General features: G+C 38.7%; 1 long non-coding RNA gene across 1 annotated transcript; it reads right to left on the bottom strand.

Annotated features, from left to right (window-relative positions):
• Positions 1 to 2,631: 2,631 nt before the first annotated feature.
• Positions 2,632 to 22,272, bottom strand: LOC120535434. Its single transcript, XR_005634900.1, has 3 exons — positions 22,118 to 22,272; positions 12,704 to 12,788; positions 2,632 to 3,262 (listed from the first exon to the last, which is right to left on the bottom strand). It is a non-coding gene; the product is annotated as an uncharacterized LOC120535434 (long non-coding RNA).
• Positions 22,273 to 22,941: the final 669 nt, after the last annotated feature.

Below are 22,941 nucleotides of genomic sequence, written 5' to 3' on the forward strand. Positions count from 1 at the left end.
CAATCAGATATTTCACACCATATGTGTTTGCATCCTACTACATGATTTGCATGTTGCATTAAGCCTCAACGCATCTATTCATGTAGAGCACGCTCTGTAATAGTGAATGCATTATACATGCGCGTACACTGAAGTGAATGTCAGCATGGAAAAAATCATGTGCAAAGTTAATTTAACTTTTTTTGCTGCTGGTAATGAGCACAGCTAACAACAGTCAGTAGTCAACAGACTCAGGAAGAAGCAATAGTTTTTCCCAAAAACATCTCCTCTACTTTGGCCCTGTATTCCCTACCCTGGATTATTCTTTTCACAAAATTTCAAATTTGCATATGGAAAAAGCATGTAGCTGAAATTGACCATAAGATGCATATATGCTGTCTACATAAAGATCTCTGAGTGTCTTAATCCCTAGAGTTTTCCTATGTTAAACACTAAGTTAGATTGAGAACGTGGACAAAGGTGATCATCGTGTATAGGAGGAACCTATAAGAGCTTGACTACATTGAAATGTGTGCTCTATTAATTCCACATTTTAAGTAATTAGTGGATGACTGGATTACTGGAAAATTGTCATTAGTTAGCCTTGAATGTTGGACAAAGCAGGACATGCAAGGAAGATTTAGAACAAGATTTGTTTTCCATTGCAAGCCAGGCTGATGTAAATTCATGAATTTCTGCTGATTTCCAAGATTTTATTTTGTGTATATTTGCTGCCCAATAGTAAAACTGAAACCATACCACCTTCTAATTTATAGATCTTTGTAGAATAACCTTTTGAAAGCATGGCTTTTTTGAATTCCAGAAGAATGATATTTTAATTGAGTCTAATTTCCTAAAGAATGATGAATAGATATAGCATCTTAGAAAGGATGTTTATTACAATACAATACATTTTATTTTTGTATAGCCCAAAATCCCACAGGAAGTGCCGCAATGGGCTTTAACAGGCCCTGCTTCTTGACAGCCCCCCAGCCTTGACTCTCTAAGAAGACAAGGAAAAACTCCCAAAAAAACCTTGTAGGGAAAAATGGAAGAAACCTCAGGAAAGGCAGTTCAAAGAGAGACCCCTTTCCAGGTAGGCTGGGCGTGCAGTGGGTGTCAAAAGAAGGGGGTGAATACAATACAATACACAGAACAGAACAAATCCTCAATACAGCATAAAAATAAAAATTTTAGAAGCACGGAGCAGAATTTAACAGTAGATGATATCACATAACTGCGGTGGGTTGGCACCCTGCCCTGGATTGGTTCCTGCCTTGTGCCCTGTGTTGGCTGGGATTGGCTCCAGCAGACCCCCGTGACCCTGTATTCGGATTCAGCGGGTTAGAAAATGGATGGATGGATGATATCACAAAATAAGATTTGGATATTTTTAGAGTCCTGGAGACCTCATCCATCAAGCTGCCTCCCCCGTTTGGCCATTCCGCGGCTGAAACAGTGCTGGGCCAGCCAATCCGATGAAAGGACCCCTCTTTCCCATGATTCCTGCGATCCTCCATCAGGGATGACTTTACCATAGGCAGGCAAAACAACTTGGCAGGTGGGCCGTGGCACCAATTGCCACATTTGAGTACCGAGAAGAGAAACAGAATAGGTGAAGGTTAGTATCCAATTATAACTATTATGTTACTTATGTTTTAGTGCTAATGACTAACAACAGAAATGCAGTATATACAGTTAATCAGCAGCTCTAGTCAGGATATGCTAAACTGAAGTAGTGAGTCTTCAGATTTAAAAGCTGAGACCGAAGGGGCATCTCTTATAGTAGCAGGCAGCCCATTCCACAGTTTAGGGGCCCTGTAACTAAAAGCTCGACCTCCCACTGTTATTTTATTAATCCTTGGAAACATAAGCAGACCGGCATCTTGTGATCTTAATGTGCGCTCAGGTTTGTAAGTCATGATAAGTTCAAACAAGTAAGCCGGACCTTGGCCATTTAATGCTTTATATGTTAAAAGGAGGATTTTGAAATCTTCCCTAAACTTAACTGGGAGCCAGTGTAAGGATTTAAGAACTGGAGTTATGTGTTCGTATTTTCTTGTTCTTGTAATAATTCTTGCAGCCGCATTTTGGATTAACTGGAGGCTGTATAGAGAACAGTTTGAACATCCAGTGAACACCACATTGCAGTAGTCAATCCTACTAGAGATCAATGCATGAATTAATTTCTCAGAATCCTGTTTATTTAGAAAGCGCATTAATTTCCTAACATTTTTAAGATGGAAGAAACATGTTTTGGACAACTTTGTAATATGTGCTTTAAATGACATGCTAGAATCAAAGATAACTCCTAGATTGCGGGCTGACTCAGTAAGATTAATTGGGATTCCAACTGATTTAAATGATAACAGAACATTGTTGTGATCAGCGTCATTCCCTCCAACAATTAACATCTCTGTTTTATCTGTATTTAAAGACAAGTAGTTCTCATTCATCCACTCCTTTAATTCACTAACACAACTAATTAAAGACAACATCGGAGAAACTTCATTTGATTTAAATGAAAGGTATAACTGGGTGTCATGTACATACGAGTGAAAATTAACATTATGTTTCCTAATGAGAGATCCCAGTGGAAGCATGTAAAGTGAAAACAGTAAAGGTCCCAGTACTGAGCCCTGCGGGACACCATATTGAACTTCTGTGTATAATGATGGAGTACTGTCAGCACATTTCTGTACATATTGGAATCGATTTGATAAATAAGAACTAAACCAAGCGAGCAACGGGGCCTGTGAGCCCAATATCATATTCTAGCCTGTGCAGTAAAATAGAATGGTCAATGGTGTCAAATGCTGTACTTAATATGACAGTGTTACTTCTCACAGCTAGGATGAGCTGGATGGTGGACCAATTTTACATCTTCATTGATTTTATCAATAGCACTTCCAAAATTGTATTATGGAAGAAAATTGCCTTTACTTGTTATGGTTATCCCCAAAAATTATTATGAATGAATAACTATCCAATCTAAAATGATATGCTATAGAATTCACTAGGAAAAGCACACTTTTACTCAGATTAATTTTGAAACCCAAAATCTTAAAATGTTCTCCTAACACATTTAAGACTAATGGTAAAGATCATTATGAGTCTCATATATAGAGCACCATATCTTCTGCATAAATTTAAATTTTGTGTTTGAGTCTTTCTCTGATACTCCCCTTTATCTCCAGTTTCCTCCAGAGATGAACAGCCAATGGCTCAGTAGAAAATGCAAAAAGCATCGGAGATAGTGGGGACCTCTGTCATGTATCTTGTTCTAATTTGAAATAATGTAAATTCATATTATTAATATGGGATGAAGCTTCTGGATTAGTATAAAGTAGTTTAATCCATGCACATAGGCTGGGGCCAAACCCAAATCTAAGTGTAGTAAACAGTCTCATTCGACTCTATCAAAGGCTTTTTCAGCATGCAAAGGCAGTAAAACGTCTGGTGAATCAGAATTTGTGGAGGAGTATATCACATTTGAAAAGGTGCCGAAGGTCTGAGGCTGATTGTCTGGCTCAAACAGTTCTGTGTTGTTGTGATCGGGAGTCCGAAACCTGGCAAAAGTCCAGGCCTCCTTTACTTGCCTGGGAAAGGCCTTATCCCAAATGATCTTAATCCCAACTCCAGTGGCCTGCCTCAGGCCTTGCAGGCCCAAATGGGAATTTAGCTTCAAAATAAACTTAAATGTCTCAAAATCTATTTAAAAGCCCCACAAGAAGAAGGATGACTGTTGATATTTCACTTGTGCACATAAAGGGTAACAAAATCTTTATAAAAAATTTATTATGCAGAATGCCAAAAGTGAAATCCAATAACGGCAAAAAAGAATAAAAAAAAAAAATAAGAAACAGAGGAAAAACATTACTTTCATGACTGTTGGCAGTCACTTCTGACCAAAATAAATAGCCAGAAGAGGAGCCAGCAGTCGTGACACCTGGGGACTCTACCCACAAAACACTGGGAATTGAGACTCATTTAAGGGGACAGAACCCAAATAAACAAATAATAAGCAAAACCAGCAGAAATACCAAAGAAAACATGAAAAATAATTGAAAATGAAGAAAAACAACAACAAAACATACAATAAACTTAAATTCACACTGATACATGACATGTGTCAAGCATGTGAATATAGTTTGCCATTTACTGAGACCATGGGTGGCACAGACCCTTACACGTTATCATCTTCCATCCTCTTGTTATGGTTCAGCCAGGTCTTTACTCTTGGCTCAATTGTATTTTTTGTTGTTTTAATATTCTTTTTTAAATCTTCTTTATTTTCTTTTTGTTAATGATGGATATTTTGTTACTTATTTTGTGTCTAGTCCTTTAAATAGTATTCCTTGTGCCTTATGTGTGGAACCTGGGAGGAGGTCCACTTGACATTGCTGGTGGGCAGCCATCCTATCTACTATTTAAGAAGAAGCAACCCATCCAATGGCTGCTTCAGCATTGAGGTTTTTCTTCCATTCTTTGCCTTTGTGTTTTGAATTTTGTCATTGCTGTCCCTGGTTTGTGACTCTTTGGGTTTCATTAGACTTAGGTACTGTTTCTGGCAAATGTTTTTGTAACCTTTACTCCTGTCTTTATTAACTTGTTTTGTTTTCACTAGACATAGGGTGTTTTTTTAATAGTTTCCTGCTCTCCTTTTGGGGATATGTTTGATATTGAAACCTATATTGAAGGCTAAAAGTCTGCATCTTGAACTTGGGGCTAAGCTGCTTAGAGTGGTGAGGCAAACACTTCTGGTTCAGACATGCAGTGGAGTGCAGCTCTGGCTTTATTTTCTAAGTGCTGTCACCCTTTTGGAGTTTAGTTAAAAGGCAGGATCTCAACACCTAAGACCCTGTCTCTTCTGCCTGGATAACTTGAAAGTTCCCCACATGCCAGTTATTTTTTGACCATGCAGGAAGGTGCATCAGCCAGAACAATGGCTTTTAAAGTGGGCTAACAGTTGCTCCTCAAGGTCTTTTCAAGTGTAATTTGTTTCTTTTCTTACATCTGCCTTCCTGAGTTATCAAATAGTAGCACTAAGCACTACCACCTCACTAAAGATTTTAATTAAGCTATTTTTATAATTATTTACTTGGTTTTACCTTAGGAAAACAAAACATGGTATATTTTGCCTTATACAGTATTATTTTCAAAAACAAAAGCTCTACTAATAACTTGTAACTAATATTTTGAAACTAAGCACCAAAATCATTTCATCTTCCACACCGTCTTTTAAAATAGTACAAATAATTAATCTCATATCTGTATTATTTGAAATAACAGATGGTATGTATGTGTTTTAAACAAATACAGTGAAGACCAAATGTTTTTAGCTTAGTTTGTTAAAAATAAGCAGTTGTATGTTATAGTACATTTCCCTCATTATCTATCTATCTATCTATCTATCTATCTATCTATCTATCTATCTAGTGCCTTCACTTTCTATCTATCTATCTATCTATCTATCTATCTATCTATCTATCTATCTATATAGTGCCTTCACTTTCTCTATCTATCTATCTATCTATCTATCTATCTATCTATCTATCTATCTTTCTTTCTAATCATTAGCCCTATGAATAATCCCCCAAAAGATGTTTTATGGTAATTAGCTTTGATTTTATTTTTACTTGAAACCAATCATTCCTGTCATACTTAACGCGCACACAATAATCCAGAGTCCCACGGGTCCCCAATTCAGACAGAACTGGTGAGGAGGGGACAGAAGGATTTTCTTTGAAGTTCACATTGCCATCTCATGTCAATCAGACATGGTGCAGCTTCAATAAAATATTAAATTCACATGAATATTTCAAAATGATAGTTCACTCAAGGGAACCCAGGACAAAAGCATTGCTTTAAAAAAAGGATGAGGAGTGATGTGGAAAGATACCCTTTATTTCAATGTTATTGAATATTGTACTAATGAGAGCATGTCCTGCAGTAGCAAAAAATTTAACTTCAGCACCCCAAATGCGTTGTCAGTGACCCAGAAACATGCCGAGCTCCTGTGTAAGTCCTCCTACCAAAGAAACAAGTTTTTTTGGGTTTTTTTTTTATTATACAATAATAGCCAAGAAATTAATAATTGTTTAGGTAGAGTTTGTTGGACTGTATATTTAATATTTTTAAGAAAATTTCAATGATTACTCTTTTTCAACTCTTTGCTGTCTACTGGTGTTTTAATGTGATCAGATTCTTCTGAGAGCAGTACTGGATGGGCAGTGGTCTCAGACGAGGAAGGGGGTCTGCTGCTTATTTAGGCACTGAAGAAGGTGGTGCTGCTCTGCTGCCCTTTATCATATTTCTGGATATAATATCAGTCCCTTTTTCCAATTTTTCTGTTCTAAGCTGTCTTTTATAAAAGTAGTGTGGGGTGTAACTTGCATTGGTAATGACAGATATATTCTGAGGCTTCTCAGGTAAGGAAGACAAAAGTTAAACTCACTAATCATGGAGCCAGGGGGTTAGCACATTCAAGAAAGAATTTCACTGTACTCCGTACACGTGACAATAATGATTTAAATTAGAATGCATGTGTAAATTTAGGGGGATGAGATCCTCTCACCGGAACGAATATAGGACGCTGGGAGAGTGCTCATTTGAGGGTTTGCTTGCTAGCTTGGCTTATACTGGTTCTTATGTGAAATCAATTTTTTTAAATATTTGTAAGTTCTCTGCCTGTATATACGACACTCACTTCACTCACAGAAGTACAAGGAGATCCTACACATCTGATCAAATCACGTGGACTGTGTTATTAGCACACTGTAGGCAGTGCAATATGCACATTAATCCAATGACAACCACCAAAAGACAAAGAATGCAGACCACTAACAATTAGACTCAAAATAAAAACTTCAAAGTGAGGCTGAAAGTGTCGATGAGAGCTGTGGTTAATTTTACTAAAGCCGAATTTAAACCTACAGGGATAGCCAATGTATTTAATTACATGATAATAAAATGGTTATATTTTAAATCCCTTTCTTACCTTTGCTTTTGTTAATCTATACATGTAAAATTCTAAGGTCCATCCATCTGTCACATGATTACTCGGGAACTAGTCGGGCTAGAACTCTGATTTTGGTCTTAATGAATAGCTTATAACCTAATATATTCTGGACATTTAAAAACAGTAAAGTAGTGGCAACCCCAGCAATGTGAGCTGTGATTATGTGTTTATTATGGCAAAATGATATGGCATAAAGGAAAAAAAGAGTAACAATATCTAATGGTCAACAGGTGCAGAATCTATACTAATAAAGGGGAGTTGGGATCCGAGAGACTGTGTTTGTGTGTTTGTGGAGGGATGGAGAGTTAAGGTGGGTGGGGGAGTCACGTGATCATCTCCCCTCCCATTCACGTCACTTCATTTCGCTCCGAGCTGAGCTCCAGTGTTTAGTCCTCTCTCCTTTACTGATTTATATAAAGGAGAGTTGGGATCTGAGAGACTGTGTTTGTGGAGGGATTGAGAGTTAAGGCAGGTGGGGGAGTCACGTGATCATCTCCCCTCCCATTCACTTCATTTCGTTTCGAGCTGAGCTGCGCTGAGCTCCGCACCTGACGCGGTCTTGCCATTCTTTTTCCTTAGTGTTTAGTCCTCTCACCTTTACTGATTTATATAAAGGAGAGTTGGGATCCGAGAGACTGTGTTTGTGTGTTTGTGGAGGGATGGAGAGTTAAGGTGGGTGGGGGAGTCACGTGATCATCTCCCCTCCCATTCACGTCACTTCATTTCGCTCCGAGCTGAGCTCCACAGCTGACGCGGTTTTTCCGTTCTTTTTCCTTAGTGTTTAGTCCTCTCACCTTTACTGATTTATATAAAGGAGAGTTGGCATCTGAGAGACTGTGTTTGTGGAGGGATTGAGAGTTAAGGCGGGTGGGGGAGTCACGTGATCATCTCCCCTCCAATTCACCTCATTTCATTCACTTCATTTCGTTTCGAGCTGAGCTGCGCTGAGCTCCGCACCTGACGCGGTCTTGCCGTTCTTTTTCCTTAGTGTTTAGTCCTCTCACCTTTACTGATTTATATAAAAGAGAGTTGGGATCCGAGAGACTGTGTTTGTGTGTTTGTGGAGGGATTGAGAGTTAAGGCAGCCCCTCCCATTCACGTCATTTCATTCACTTTATTTCGCTCCGAGCTGAGCTGCTCTGAGCTTCGCAGCTGATGCGGTCTTGCCTTAGTGTTTAGTCCTCTCTCCTTTACTGATTTACTGTTTACTAGACGCAGTACTTACTAAATAGTATTTTTTCCTTTAGTGTTTCTACTTAGTGTTTCTTAGAATATTTTAGCTCCAGGAGGACAATCTAAAAATGTTGTATATAAAGAAGCTCTATAAGTCGCATGTAGATACATAATTATTCCAACTACAACGACTGCAGCGAAGCGCACGAGGTCTGCTAGTACAGAATATAAGAACAACAAAGATGGAGAAATGCCTGCCGACAATCAAGAAGATCATCAAATGCTTGTTCAGAATTCATAGTCAAGTCTAAGTGTAAGGTGGCGAGTTTGCTATTAATGACATGTAGCCTTTAATTGTGTCACATAACACCCTACCTAAACTCGACAGGTTCATTACTTTACCTTCTTAGAAAATGTGATTATAAAACCAATATCCTTTTTTTTTTAATGTATTGTATTGATTAATCCTTGATCATCATACTTTATTAAATAGTGGTTTTATGTTTATGGCAAAGTGGTTGGAAAACAATGTGCCATAATGGCAGGATAAAGAGTGGCGAAATCTGCTGAACATCAAACAAAAGTGTTGAAGAATGACAAACAATAAGAAGACAAGACACTAAAGCACGCAGAGAAGCAAGGAGTAATGTATATTTCATTTACTGTGTCAGTGGGCAGTGCCTTGTACACCTTTGACTTGAGGCACATGGTAGTTAGTGTAACTAAATGATTAAACCACCTCAGCTGGGTCCTTTAAATCCAGAGAACCACCAATTCTACTCCAAGGTCTTTCTGTATAGCCACACTCCTTACTCTGTCATGAACACTGAAAATCTCTGAGCCAGAACTTCATCTTATCTGCTTGTACTTATGATCTCATTCTTTCAAGAATTACCCAGAGTTAGTGGCCGTGCCTGAGGGATGGAAACGCTGTCTGTAACTGTAAAACTGCATAAAGCATTTTGAGAAAAGGAATGGAAGGGTGGATGAATGCATAACAATTTCTTTGGGAAAACTATACTGCTCCACTTGATACGTAAGGTAAACCAGAAGCTCTTTTATGTATTTAGTTTTAGTAAGATACTGACAGATAGGTTAACATACAGAGTGACCTGTTAGTATGTATGAACCAACATTACATGCAAAGCATGCTGCTTTCACCAATGGCTGCCTATTTCTAAAAATTACCTCCTAACAGGGCATACAGTTTAATAAATAAAACAGTACTGGCACAGATGTTGCCCTCATAGTAAAGCCACAGATAAAGCATTAGTGGGTTCCATGCATTAAGCTGCAATATAAATCTACAGATTTCTCTGACTTTGTAATTATGGTTGAAAGAAATTCAGATGTTGCTGGAAATTAAATAAAAATGTATTAAAGCTTTTCCCTCCATCCTTGATTAATTAAAAGCATAAAAACAGATTGGATGGGAGGCGGGGCCTCATCTTAATTTCAATTAGTATTAAAGTAAGGGGGTTTAATCCCAGGTTGTCTGCTGTGATCTGTCGCTCTGCCTGCCAGCATATTTTACAGTTGTCGGTTATTTCAATTACAATAAGGGTTTTTGGGTTCTCTTCAGTCTTTGAATGTGTTTGCCATTCAATTAATTTCTTTTAAGATTTATGCATTTTGGCTCAATATGTGTACATTGTAATTAACTGCTGTCGAGAAAGCTGCCATTTTTAGCACTCTTTGTTTTTTCCTTGAACTATTTACAAAACATGGCCCCTCTTTTCTCTCCATCTTATGAAAAAAAGCTTTCTTTCTCTAACATGAAAAAGCTTTCTTTCTATTACATGGAAAAGTAGCATTGCAGCGGGGTCTCCTGCGACTTGCCACAGCGAGTGCGCTCGAGAGGCGTATGTATCTGTGTGAGCTGCGCTGGGGGGTGGTGTGTTGAGGAGGGGTAAAGGTGGTCCCAGCTGGTTCAGTGCTTGCATTCCACTGCAGATCCTAATTACTGCTGGGACCAGGAGCTGGCCTGACCCCAATCCCATCCCCTGTGGAAATGAGAGAGGACAGTGTGTACTATATATGTGTGTGTGTGTGCGTGTGTGTGACACAGACAGGGGCGCACACTTCAGGGACCTGGGGATCAGTGGGGGGGTGTTATGAATATATTAAGGAAAATAAATAATGCATTCAAGGAAAATCCAATACAGTCTCCAGCACAGGCATGCTGGAAGATGGATGACTTATGTGTTATAAGAAAACTAAATACTGCCAATTTGCCAAGTAGAATCCATTGTCTTGAATTTTCCTTTAGCAGCAATGAAAATGAAGAAAACATAACCATTTTTATAAAGGATAAAATTCCAAAATTGACTGAGCTCCTAAACAGCTAGCATGATAGTCACTTGTAATTTGGTGTGTTTGGGCTAATTGCTGCAGAAAGATCTCTTTAAACTTTCAGTTTCAGTAACTTCTGACACAGATAAGAAAGGTAGTTATTTAGCTCAGTAAGCATTACATTTAAACAAATTATAAACAGTGGGCAGAAATCCTGAGGAACTGAGTACAACTGAAAATTTACAACATAGTCAAAACAAAAAAGAAAGAAAAAACTGTGAGCGGGGTAATCGGATCACAAATTGTGCGGTGTCAAAGTGTAACAAAGACGCTGGCTTTCTTTTTCCACTGCAGCCAAAAGTTCATCCCACCTGGGAAATACTCATGGCCTGACTACTGGCAGGTGCCGAGGCCATTAGCCCGCTGTGCGCGTCCCTCTTAACAAGAGCATTCTCCTAGTGGACAGACTCCTGACAAGGCCGCAATGACCTCCTGCTCCCTTGGAATCTGAGTTCCTTGGCCACATCTGCTGCAAAGTGCAGTAAATATAAAGAGATGATTGCCTGGGTAGATGTGATGGAAGAGCGTTTCCCTTTTCAAGCCCTCCTGGGAGAACTGGGTTTTACAACAGATGCCATTTAAAATGAAGAGAAGTAACAATAATTAGAAGTGGTCAAAGAATCCATTTGTTACCTTTTGAAACTCTGCACATCGTCTGACCTATAAGAGGTAAAAGTACCCAACAGAGTTACATTTGAAACTTACCCAATTTGTAGTAAGGCATACATCAAGAACAAGAAATGTCTGTTATAAAAGTGTATGAAATAAATCCTCTAGAATTACATTTGCATGCAGGAATTGCCACATAGCTATGCTTTTTATGACCTCTAAATTCCAGACTAATACAACTTGTAAACAAATACAGAGTTGAATGCATAAAGAGGAAAAAAGTTAGCAGTGAAAAAAAATAAATAAATTTGCAGCCACTATGGGTCTCCTTTCTAATATGTTTGTTTACCTCCACACACTGAACAGCAAATCCTCCCTTTGCCTCCTCTCATTTTCCAACCAGCTGGAGACTTACCTGACTTGGTACAGTATGTAGTTCTTCTTAAGTCCCAGACAAGGTTTACTTCCATGTTCACCACAAAAACACTTCCAGAGCCTAGAAGGCTCCTTGAAACTACTGGAGCCTAACTGTCAGACCTCCCTCAGGCAGCCATAGCTGCTCCTCCACTTTTGAGTTCCATTTTAACATTAAAGGAACATTAACATTAGGAAGGAATATTAACCACCACCATAAAGAGTTGGGGTGCCACCCTGGTAACCTCATATATTTGAAGTTTTGAAAAATCAAAAGAAAACACACAATAATTGTGGCGATAGCCATCTATCTATCTATCTATCTATCTATCTATCTATCTATCTATCTATCTATCTATCTATCTATCTATCTATCTATCTATCTACTGCTTCTGAGTGGTTAGGTGGACTTCCTCTGTTAATCTCTCCTGAAAAGTCCCATATACTGACAGTGTGGTAACATTCTCTAGACACAAAATCAATTACCTTCTCAAATGGAGCAGAACTCCTCACACCGGCATTGTCAGTGCATGTTTCAGACTCAATTTTGAGGGCCTTGTCTCATGCCTCCTTTTAACTGCCTAAAATACACAACCCTACCAGGTCTACTCTTGCAATGTATTGAATACGAAATGTTTGTGTTAGTGTGGTGTTATCTTTAATATCTAAACTGTGAGGTGAAGACTGTTATTATTGTCCAGTGCACTGGAGTAATTCTTCAAACCCAATCTATTAGTCACAGACTGTACTGTACCCTTGTAGTGACGGCACAGTCGCACAAAAGTCAGCATGGATGTCTCCTGGCTGCCATGATTACCATTTGTTTGCATGTCTTCCCCATTTGTAATTTGTTTTTTTGTGCTAATTGTTCCTCCCTCATGTCAAAGATGTGCAGGTTCAGGATGAGATGTATGAAGTTGGGTGTGCATGAATGAAGTCTTTGATGAACTGGAGTCACATCCAGGCCTGTTTCTTGCCTTGCACCCAGTGCTGACAAGTGTTAGAGATCAGACAGACACCAATAGAGAGTTGAGGTACACAGGTGACTCGATATAATTGAAGTTTTGAAAAACAAAACACGCAATAATTTCAGAGATATCTTCTCAGACTTGAGTTCCCTACTGAACTGAACTCAAGATAGAGGATCTTCCATACTTAGGTCCTTCCTGCAGGAAGTGGATGATCGAAGTGGACAGACACCAGAAGTGACATCAGTGGTAGTATCAGTCAGTCTTCTGGTCTGCAGAGGGGGGAGGAGGAGAAAAGGCATTACTCCCTGAAGTGATGGGGAATTAAAATCACCAGAGCCCTTAAGATATCCGCTATGTGCACATGCGTGACATAAGACAGTAAAGATCAGCAAAACAGACTTTTGAAAAAATGACCCCAAGCTTTGCTTTGCAGGTGATTTCACAATTGCAAAACATAAAACTCACTAAATAGTTTTTGATGTTTTATAGGTGAGTTGCCATGTGATGGTGCAGCAACACGCTGTATCAGCACATGCTCCCAACCTAAAGGATTATTTTGTGTGGAAAACAAGGGATATTGCTTTCTAAAGACTCGTTCACATTGTGGTCCTGTGTTCTTTTCTGCAGCTGCATAAAGCATATACTCTGTGTCACATACATTTTATTTATACATTTCATGGACATCACCACAGAGAAGTGCAGTACATTTTTGAAAACTCTGACATGCTACTTATTTTCCATAGAAAGAAACAGTAAAACCCACCTTCACGCACATTTCTGTGTTTTCTCCCCAAGAACACTCGGTTCATGGAAACTCCAAATTTCCCTTTCCGCACTGTTACTTAGAAACTGCTTTATCTTAGTTGAGGATATGCACACTTCTAGTAATGTTTTTTTTTTCAGTAGAGATTTAAATGCTATGTGACAAGCAGATGCATGTGTTTAGAGAGCATAGAATTGTCTCCAGAGAGGAAATAAATACCTTTCTTCTTGTGTGAATGGCACAAATAGACTTTTGCAAAGCGAAACACAGATTTTGCTGTGAATTCAATTTGTCGAAATTATTTTACTCATCACTACAATACAGGCTTCAACTTTTTGCAACACAAATTTGATTTGTTCCTTTGTTTCTCTTTATAGAGTTATCTTACAGTTTTACATTTGCAGATCTGTTGGAGACTCTAAGCCTTAAATCTGCAAGAAAAATGCTATGGATAAATAAATTGTTAATTCGTTCACTGAGTTTACCAGAACACAAGCATTTTGTAAAATGTGAAGTTATATAAGATCCTATATAGATATCTCATAAGTCTGTAACTTTAAATGTTTAGGTTGGTTGGAAAGTATCAAGCACTGAAATTGAAGTACTTTTACTGGGTTAATCTAAGAAAGGTCATCTTCCTTCCCAGGCTATTTAATTTAATCCTAAAACATGCACCTTTATTCAAAAGTGATGTCTTCTCATTTCTCTTCAAACATTTGCAAAACTGATTTCCATAGCTGAATATCATTCTCACTTCTGCCACATATCTTTTATTTAGTCAAATATATTCATAGTGAAGAGTTTAACAAACATTACTGCATTCTGCTATAACCAAATTGCTCCACTGTTGAAGATCTTGAGTGGGACCCACCTTTTAGATTAACCAACTATTCCATGTGAAACTGTGTAGGATTTTGAAATTTTCATGAAAATGATGTACAACACCCCTTGTTGTCCTCATGTCTGCTTCAGTGCTCATTTGGTTTTATTTGCATTCAGTTAATTTTGGTGGAAAGACCATTTGTATTTGTGATGTTTGATGGATCCATTGTAGCTGTACTCATCATAAACAATGCTAATTTCTTTGTTAAGGACATAGAATTATGACTCTCAAACCTCTGTTTGGTATCAGTCTTGTAAACATGGCTCTAAGGCACATCAGATGAATGGCTGTAGCACAACTATTCTCACATTTTCCTCTACTGTTCTCAGACATGAAGAGAAGTCCTTAGAAGAAGAGCCCTGTCATTTCCTCCAAGATAATGAACATCTGGATCTTTTGTCATTCATTATTAATATTCATATTGGTATTGTTATTACTGTACAGACCATGGAAAAAGATGATTTGCTGTGGCAACCCCTAACAGGAGCAGCCAGAAGAAGAAAAAGAGTACTGTGCAGACCTCAGATTTCAGAATGGTAGCAAAACTACTGAGAGCTACATTCATTGGATTTAACTTGCCTTACCAACTAAAGGTGGCTTTCCAGACTGTAACCCCAATTCTTTTTTCATCGTTTTTGCTTTATTTCACCCTGGCTATTGCATCTTACAAAATGCTGTTTGTAACCTCTCTTCTCCTTGTGTAAATCAAGATGTGATCATGGAATGATATCTTTGCAAAGGGGCAAAAGTCCAAGTCTTTAGAGTCCTGGTGCTTCCTGTTTTGCTATATGGTTGCTAGACATGGACGCTATCCAGTGACCTGAGACGAAGACTGGACTCCTTCAGTCCTGTGTCTCTTCGGAGAATTCTTTTGTTACCACTGGTTTGACTTTGTGTCAAATGTGAAGTTACTTACGGAGACCCAAATAATGTACATTACCTGCATTGTGAGGAAACGTCAGTTACTGCACTGTGGCCATGTGGTGCAATTCCCCGAGGGTGATCTGGCCCACAGGAGCCTTGTTGTTGATGACCCAAGAAGCCGGATCGGGACAAGGGGATGATAGTGTATCACCTGGCTGTGGCAAATATACGGTCATTTCCGGAGAGTGGGACTGGACCATATGTCTGCCTGGAGGTTTTGCCAACTAGGATCTCAAGCTGTTTTATTGTGTAGTGGGTGAGGCAATGCACTACACCAGTGCATGCTCCCCAACCTGACCTGATCTGCATCCATCCATCCATCCATCCATCCATTATCCAACCCGCTATATCCTAACTACAGGGTCATGGAGGTCTGCTGAAGCCAATCCCAGCCAACACAGGGCACAAAGCACTGACCTGCATATGTTTTGCAAATTCTTTTGAAACTTTTGATATTATTGTTATTTTGAAGTTGTTTTTTTTTTCTTTATTTAAACTAATAAATTAATCATGTTAGTCTTGTTATTTTTGGCCTATGTTTTATGGTTCCCTCTCCCTTTGAGTGGTTTTTGCATACCTCTGGCTTTTTCATGTTTGCCCTTTTTGAAGTATTTAACACTTGAATTTGTTAGACTTAATCATAAAACATGTACTCCTTCTACAGAGGACCACCCTACCCAGAAACGGGTATAGCACTCCTGTTTTAAAGAAGTGCATAGCCCAAGTGTGAAAAGGGAAAGGTGGGAAGAGAAATGTCGATCCAATGTTTTGTCAGTCTTGCTCTTTCCGGCATAAACCTAACTGCACAGTGATTAGTGCTGCTGCCATACACGTGTTCTGCTACACAATTTTAGCAAGAAGGATTTTAATCAGGGACAAGAAGAAATCAAAATCCAAGCTAAGTTCATTAACCAAAAAAATAAACCAATTTGTCATCAAACTTATTAAGTTGAAGTGAAGTCTGATAACCGGGACAATACTTTTTAACACACTCATCAAATTCTTTAGGTTTTATTTGAATCTCCTGTGACTTGGAAATGCACAGTGATGAATTTTTATGCTTTTGCATCAATGATGTCAAGCACTGTGCATATCTGAATTATTTCCCTTGGTGACACAGTAGCAACCATACCATAAAATAACGTCACCCATTAAAAAAACAAAAGGGCATTGGAAAAAGGCACAACTAATTTGTAACAATGAGAAAATGAAACTAAAACAAAAACTTAATTTTAGAATTAGTTTTAATGACCCCAAAAACCATAATAGCCAATAAATTCTGTAATTAATACCTATCCAGAACCTAACAAAAATTAAAACCATGCAATATTCACACCAACAACTCCTGAATCCTGTCATTAAATCATGCAGTGTGGCTGTGTGTTTGATTTGCACGTCCTTTTTCATCTTAAAGCCATGTAACTCTAAACTGGAGGAGTTGCTGTTTCTATTTAGTCAGTGCTTAGCCAGTATTTTTCTTTATCAGCGGGTTGCTGTGCTTATGTAATATTTAAATCTGTATTGCTGTATTTGGAAGATGACAATGGCCAAGGGTATCAAAATGATCGAATGCAAATTGAGGCAGACCAGGCACCAGCATGTGTTGATGGAGAAACTCAGTGTGAGGGAAGATAGTAGTTGTGTCACAGAAAAATACACAAATCCAGATGAATCAATTTTCTTATCAAATCTAAAATTATCACTGTGAAGATTTTACTCAATATCCTTTCAGCTGCCCACATTAGAGTAAACATTATACAAACAGGCTTTGTGAAATCAGAATTAAAAAAATGTGTTTACCCACCATAAAATTGCAGTGGTGAGACTGCACAACTCTCACTGGCCAGCACCCAGCAATGTCTACATTAAATGAATGAGCACCTTTATTTGTCTGTCTGGGCTCTTCATCATCAGGACCACCAAATTGATTCCGTTAACTTGGTGAAGAAGAATTTGACTCACTTTTCTACTTTGCAGGTATTGATGTGCTTTGGTTATATTTCTTATTGTCACTCATTACACACCAGGGGATGAGACAAAGTACTTTGTAATTAAAAAAGCTACATACTTCACTTATGGTCTTTGGTGTAAATCATCATCCCAGTTTTTCAGTTGGTTTAGATTTGATTCAGTTATTTGAATATTATTTAATAAATACTCCATATAGAATTGTCTGCTCCCTAACAGGTTATACTTTTACTGCTGTGTGTGTTGTCACAGAAAGGAACTTCTAACAGAAAATCATGGAGGAATCTGGTAGCCAAAATTATAGCCTATTTTACCTTTGAAGCATGCAAAAAAATACTGTCTCATATTTTAACTAGAAAGCTTAACTTCTTTAATCATTAAATTCCATGTGAGGCATGGAAAAATAATTCAGTCTCAGTTTTCAACATCACTGAGAGTTCTATTAGTTATAAAAGATAACTTAAAGGCTGTCCAATGGTCTCCATGCAGAATTATGCATGTGCCATAACACATTCAATAAAACAGACCTCAGTTCAGTGGCTATGATATTGTGTGTGTCTTGGCATATGGCATCCTTCAATGCTGCAAAGGTTGGTGACGGCTCCTGTACCCTCTTCCCATTTAACAAGTTCCAGAGGTGTAAGTCAAAAGGTGAAAAGTCCAGAGAGCAAGCCAGCCACCGACCTGCACTGAGAGCCCTTTTCTGAGTGAATGTACTGTCTTTTCAGGTGAGTGACCAGGCAAACATATGGCATGTCACTCTAGAGGTGTAAACATGCCTGAAGCAAATAAAGGTAACAATAATAAACTGATAAATAATAAAACCTAATAAACAAAAAATATGAAAGCATTCTCCTTAAGACTCTCCATTTTTTGACTCTAAGTTAGTAATCAAAACTATATAAGAGATCAAATCTAGACAGCCTCTCTTCTGGTTGATAGCTTTTATTCTGTAATATGAAAATTTGTAACTCTCACCAAGTATTTAACCTAAGCATTCAGTGCATACATGTCTATTGCTGCTCATAACCTGCTGACTATTCCTAATTTTCAGGTTTAGGGTCCTTTTCTCATAAGTTACATCCATCTCTGATAAGGTAGAGGTGAACTGCCTGAATTCCCCCTCAAAGCTATTCTATCTCTTGCCTCGGTCTCCTGACTCTAATCTCTGGATGGACCTCGTGTTTTGCTACATGATGGAGGTGGCAACCATGAAAGAAAAGTATAAGAGAAGCAAAAATCAAAGCTGTGGTATCAATCAAACAGGTTACCCAACCAAAATGCTAAACAGGAATTGATACCTGGAAACAAAGTCAAAATCCTATAAAATACTGAAAGACATTGTTTATTTTACTAGAATTCTGTTTTTGGTATTATCAAAATGTTTGAATACATGCGGTGCTGGCTTATGTGTGGTTGCAGTGATGACAACATACAGAGGGACTTCCAGGAGATGGCATCTTAGCAGTGTTTAGTCATGTCATAGTAATTATGCTAGAAAATGGCAACAATTGTATAGAACAGGGGTGCCCAATACATCAATCTCGATTGACTGGTAGATCGGAAAGGTAGTGCAGGTAGATTGCATTGCATTCAAAAAAAATTTTTTTTAAGTGTTAGTCTATCATATGTCCTTCCTATGGCATGTGCCACTTGATTGACATACAGGGCGGCCAGTATGAGATCTCTTTTCTTCTAATACACTGGTCATCCCGCACGCACGATCAAATGCGCGAAACTCCAGCTGTGATCTAGTTAGCCTTCCAATTTATATCGACTAAAGAAGGGATTTTTAAAAAAATGTGTTGGGTATGGGCTGGATGTGGAATTGGAAGAGAATTTTTTAATCTCACAATGTCACAATCGAAGTGAGTTTGTCTGATCTGTCAATCTATCATTGCTATTACAAAGAAGGAAAATGTGGAAAGGCACTTTCGAACTGTTCATAAAAACTATGAAACTGACTTCCTTCCGAAAAGTGATCTGAGAAAGAGAAAGAAAAGGGAACTAAAATCCCAGTTAATCGGACAGCCGTCATTTTTCACTCAGCTGAATTCAAAAGCAAAGGCAGACACACCGAAGCATCGTTCCGGGTGAGTCACTCGATCATTAAGCATAAGAAGTCCTTCCAAGATGGAGAGATGATAAAAGATGACTTTGTTGAGGCAGATGGCTAGGGAGAAATTCCTGCTGAGATTTCAAGACCCCTGGCCGGAGAAAAAGGAGTTTCTCCTTGTCATTAAAATGCAGAATACAAGCAACTTAATAACGATCAATGCAAAGAAAAGAGAAAACCATGGTCAATATTATTAGTTCAGTTAATGCTTTCAAACAAAAAATGCAACATCTGTCCACAAAACTGCAGCGCCTTGATTTGGGGAACATCCAAAACCTCACATCAGAATTAGAGATGCAATGGAAGGCGTGTGCGCAAATTGACAGCATACGCTACACAGAGGAGATTGAAAATTGACTGTCAGACTTTATCTACAGGAAAAAAGTAACGATTTGAGTGTTGCCCAATGTAGCAGAGTAAAAATAGCGTTTCTTCTTCACAAATGTACTCAAGTAAAAGTAAAAAGTATGGTGCATTAAAACCACTCTCAGAAGTGCAATTTTTTTAACAAGTTACTCAAGTAAATGTAACAGAGTAAATGTAACTCGTTACTACCCGCCTCTGATACTCAGTAAATATCTATACTAATAAAGCCTTCACTCACTTACTGACTCATTGACTCACTCACTCACTCACTCATCACTAATTCTCCAACTTCCCGTGTTGGTAGAAGGCTGAAATTTGGCAGGCTTATTCCTTACAGCATACTTACAAAAGTTGGGCAGGTTTCATTTCGAAATTCTACATGTAACGGTCATAACGGTCGATAATGGTCGACAACGTCCGCTATGTTGAACTTTCTTATTTATGGCCCCATCTTCACGAAATTTGGTAGGCGGCTTCCCTGCATTAACTGAAACCGATGTACATACTTATTTCGATGGTATGACGCCACTGTCGGCCGCCATATTGAACTTTCCAACGTCACTAATTTTCCAACTTCCCATGTAGGTAGAAGGCTGACCCCCATCTTCACGAAATTTGGTAGGTGGCTTCCCTGCGCTAATCAAAACCGATGTACGTATTATTTCGGTGGTATGACGCCACTGTCAGCCGCCATATTGAACTTTCCAATGTCACTAATTCTCCAACTTCCCGGGGTAAGGTAGAAGGCTGAAATTTGGCAGGCTCATTCCTTACAGCTTACTTACAAAAGTTAAGGAGGTTTCATTTTGAAATTCTATGTGTAACAGTCATAATGGTCAACAACGTCCGCCATGTTGAACTTTCTTATTCATAGCCACATTTTCACGAAATTTGGTAGGTGGCTTCCCTGTGCTAACCGAAACCAATGTATGTACTTATTTCGGTGGTATGACGCCACTGTCAGACGCCATATTGAACTTTCCAACGTCACTAATTCTCCAACTTCCCGTGTAGGTAGAAGGCTGAAATTTGGTACTTATTTCGATGGTATGATGTCACTGTCGTCCACCATATTGAACTTTTCAACAGTCTTTGTTACTTATTAGCCCATGTTCAAGAAATTTGGTACGCGGGTTGCCAACGCTAACCGAATCCTACTTACGTACATAGATGCATCCATAGCCTGCAGCTCGGTCACTGTGTGAGGCGGCGTTGGGTCCCCCATCTCAATGCCTCCCGCGTTGTTGGCTGCATGCCTATATGAGGAAGACCGTCGCTCCAGTCTCTACATTCCCTTCCTTGCTTCGCCACAGGATTCACGTCTCCCTGCTGATAACTACAGCCTATTTATTTAATGCACGGCTTCCCCGCTGTTTTATTGTTAATTTATTATGATTATAGTTATTGTGTAGGTATTTTAGACTTACTTTACATTGTTCAGGTACCCATTTCCTTTATCATTCCAACCGTACCCTCATTAACATGTCCATCGAGGTGATCACCATCGATCAAAGAACTGTCACTTATCGAGTGGTTTCCATGCCCGGAGATGGCACCCACCTTTTCCATTCTCTCTGTTACATATTGCACGGCCATATCAGGCTCACTCTTGATATTCGAAGGAACATTGTGTCTTATGTATTGAATGACTGGGACAGGTTCAAGGTGTGGACTGATGACGGTACAGGAGATAATTATACTACACAGGAGCACTAGAAGAGTGAAATGCTTAAGCCCTTCACCTATGCATCTGCATGTGAGTTGATGGCTGCCGCTGAATTGTTCGTCTGTCGCTTTCAAGTGTACCGAAATGGCCAAATATTTTACACCTTTCAACAACCGCCAATGCCTCTTTAACATCTTAGATTGACAGGTGACGATTTCAGTAGTGGACACTTTGATGTTTATGAATGTTTAAACTCTCAAAAGCTGGATGTGAAGTTATCGATAAAACCGGCTGTATACTTACAATGCTTGACAGATGCTGAATGTCTCTTCAACACAAGTCCTTGAAATACTGACGTAATTGAAACAAACCATGATACTCAAACCGATTATGACAGCAGCAATCCAGGCTGTGAGATTTGAAACAAGATTTCTGTTCACATGGCCAACTGTACATTGCATGCTCAAGAGTAAGCTCAGTGCACAGCTTGGTCATATTACAACCGGAGGGCCAAACTCGCAATGTGGTATACAAAGAGATCCTTAACAAATAATTATTGGTATATTTTCCCTCAGTTGAAAAAGGTTTAATTTTCTTATTAATAAAAATTTTAAGGCAGTACTTTGCCGCTGCGAAGCGCGGGTATTTTGCTAGTATATATACATAGCATTTTTAATGTAGGTAAATCATTTTGACCTGGTCATTTTAGAAGTAGCTTGCACGCCAAAAAAGTGTGAGCACCCCTGGTGTAGAACAACAAGGTGTCACAAATAAAAATGCAACGTTTATTTTAAATTTAAATCAGGTTAAAAAAATTTCCAAAACATGCTCAGACCTTAAAAAAACAATCCAGAAAATGTAAAAGATTTAAAAAAAAAAACACACAAATATAACATGTTCAGTAAAACAGACCTCAGTTGAGCAGCTGTGATGTTGTGGCATTCTTCAGCACTTCCAAGGTTTGCGACTGGGGTCCTGCACCCTCTTCCCTTTTAACAAGTTCCAGAGGTGCCACTCAAAAGGTGAAAAGTCTGGAGAGCAGGCCAGCCACCGACCTGCACTGAGAGTTTTTTTCTGAGTGAATACACTGTCTATTCAGGTGAGTGACCGGGCGGACATATGGCTTCTCCCTCTGTCCTTTGTGACACACTTATCTGTTGTGATCACTGGCACATCCTGCTAACTTCACCTAATTCCTTATGCTGCCCCTAAAAGTTCTCTCTCGCAGGTCACCCTGTGTCTTGTAGCTGTCTTTTTAAACATCTGAAAAATCACTGAGTATTTATAAATGAATGTTGAATAATAAATGTCCTGATTTTTACAGACATTGCAAAATATGGCTTACTACACTAATGTTGTTGTTAATTTTGGAAATTTGTATTGTTTAACAACGGTGTTAATATATAGATTTAGCAATTGCTTGTTTTATACCAAATAAACACATACCAGGAACAAGTATCTAGTATTGCCTGAAAAACTCCTAAAATGGATAGCGTGTGTTTTGTGAAGTCAGTTCCAATCCAGAGTAATAACACTATTAAAAACAACCTGGTGATGGCCTACATCAGATTCCAAATGATGTGCCTGAGGTCATATACTTAATAACTCATCTCAACTCAGCATTGTTACACCAAAGAAGGCACACATTAATTTGCATCTGTTATTCTTCCCCCCCTGCTCTTCAGTCATCCATGCATTTTTAATCAAACCCATTTCCTCTTTAAGGTTGTGGGGAT

Source organism: Polypterus senegalus, chromosome 9 (assembly GCF_016835505.1).
Source record: "Polypterus senegalus isolate Bchr_013 chromosome 9, ASM1683550v1, whole genome shotgun sequence".
Lineage (NCBI taxonomy): Eukaryota > Metazoa > Chordata > Cladistia > Polypteriformes > Polypteridae > Polypterus > Polypterus senegalus.